The sequence below is a fragment of the Stegastes partitus genome, unplaced genomic scaffold (genome assembly GCF_000690725.1).
Source record: "Stegastes partitus isolate 25-593 unplaced genomic scaffold, Stegastes_partitus-1.0.2 Scaffold1481, whole genome shotgun sequence".
Lineage (NCBI taxonomy): Eukaryota > Metazoa > Chordata > Actinopteri > Pomacentridae > Stegastes > Stegastes partitus.
The window spans coordinates 66,251-68,340 of record NW_007579212.1 but is presented as its reverse complement, the minus strand read 5'-3'; the positions used below and the strand labels follow the sequence as shown (position 1 = coordinate 68,340).

The window sequence follows — 2,090 nt, the reverse complement described above, 5'->3', positions numbered from 1 at the left end:
CACACACACACACACACGCACTTTGAGGTCCAGATGGTCCTTTGGTTCACACTGACGTTTTGATCACTCATCTGTGTTCTCACACTCATCTCTGATTGGTTTATTTTGTGGTGCGCGTGCGTGTCTGGTTGTGTGTCGCACACAGAGAACCTGTCAGTGTGCGTGATGCTGAGAGAACTGAAGCTGAACGACAAACGAACAAATAAACAAACACTGGCTGCATTTGAAACATCATACTACATGCTACTGGCAAAGGCCCTATTGAGTTTGTACAAATGCCATATTTAGTATGTATTGCCTACTACGTTATGTAGCTCCATGTAGTGTGGATTTGTTAAATCATTATTGTGTAGTTTGCCTCAGCAGCTCAGCTTTTGGTTTACGAAAGTAAACAACAGCACAACTAACGTGTAGCATCTGATGTTTTGATACGTGAGCTCTGGTTGGAGGTCATTAACCTCCACAGAAGTCTTTCATGGTGCCCGTTGATAGCTAAACTCCCACAACGGTCTCAGTTTGCCAACATGAACTGCCGGTAGTCTGAGTAATACCTGCTCTAGTCTTTACAGCATTAAACAGCTCCACCTGGTGGAACAACCAGAAACTACAGTTAATCTATGATGCAAGAAATGTGTTGATCGAAAAATGGTTTTAGATAGAATCAGGAGCAGAAAACTTGATAAGGACTTCTGTTGTTCCTCTGGTGGTGAAACTCTGCATAGTTGTGAAATGTTTGAAGCCTTAGATGTTGGTGTCATGAACGTGAACATTGGACGCAGTACGTGAGATCAAATGCAGATTTTGCTTTTTCTGTATACAGAATAATACATTTTGCCCAGATCAGTATGTTCTGTTGGTACAGAACATGATTTGGTTATAACCCAGCCAGTGTTTGCTCTCAGACAGCCTGAGGCAGCAGAACCTGGAAGTTCTGCAGGTAGAGGACCATGCAGATCCATGAGAACCTTCATAGTGATGTGCTCTGGTTTCAGAGCAAAGATGGAGGCTTGAAAGTGGAGTTAACAGAGTTTCTGAGATCCTGCTGGAGGCTGCAGAGCTCACTTCGACTAACACTTGTTGTTTACCACTATGTCTTCATGAAAACACATATGTGACATCGTCAGTCACCAACTCCAGCCTCAAATATCTGAGAACAACCTGCTGTTCTCTTCCCAGCCACCAGAGGCCCTCGGACCCACTGTCACCTGACAGCACACCTGGTTTATTAAGGATGCTTCCACCACTGATCCAGGTGGAGTCAACAATCGTTGCCAAGCTCCACCCACCAGCTCCTACCTGCCACCTGCAGTATCATCTGTTTCTGGACACCTGGGCTGACCCAGCAGATCAGAAAGAACCAGAACCAGCTCTGTCACACAGCTGACTTCAAAACCCCACAGCTAATCAGTTCACAACAAACAGTGACTCCACAGACAGTGAACTACTTTCACAATCTAGCTGCGAAAAACAGGTGACAGCTGCTTTATCAGGGTTTATCAGTGGAAATCAGAGTTTCTGTAAAGCTCAGACAGCGTGACGGACACTTCAGAGCATCAACCACTCCAGACGGAGGACAAGAAAAAACAAAATCCAGATTAAAGTTTGCTTAAGAACATAAAGCGAAGCCTGATGAATGCTGGGAGAACATTAGATAAACTTGTTGGGTTCAGGTGGAGTCCAGCCTGTTTGGTGTGAACCTGACCAGGACCACCACAGTGAATATATAGTCCTGACAGTGAAGCTCAGAGGTGGCGGTGTGATGATATGGGGCTGCATGAGTTCAAAAGGTGTTGGGGAGATTTTTATAGATGCCCTATGAATGTCTGTGAAGAAACCAAAATACTGTCTAACAAGATGATTCCCAGAGCGATATTCCAGCAAGAGGTTCGAAATAAAAACACCTTGTAGAACAGTGTGTGTCCTGACCTGAATGCAACGGAACACCTTTGTGGTATTTTACAGAGAACGTTAGAGCAACACAAGCCCTCCGGCAAAGAGCAGCTGAATGAAACAGTGTGAAGAATGTGAGAACATGTGAGCAGAAATGAGTGGACTCTGGTGTCCTCCATGCTGAAGAGGATTGAGTCTGT

The 2,090-nt window shown here is 44.8% G+C and overlaps 1 protein-coding gene across 1 annotated transcript in view; it reads right to left on the bottom strand.

Annotated features, from left to right (window-relative positions):
* Positions 1-2,090, bottom strand: part of crhr1 (corticotropin releasing hormone receptor 1) — a 13,327-nt gene that overhangs the window by 4,713 nt on the left and 6,524 nt on the right. The window lies entirely within an intron of this gene.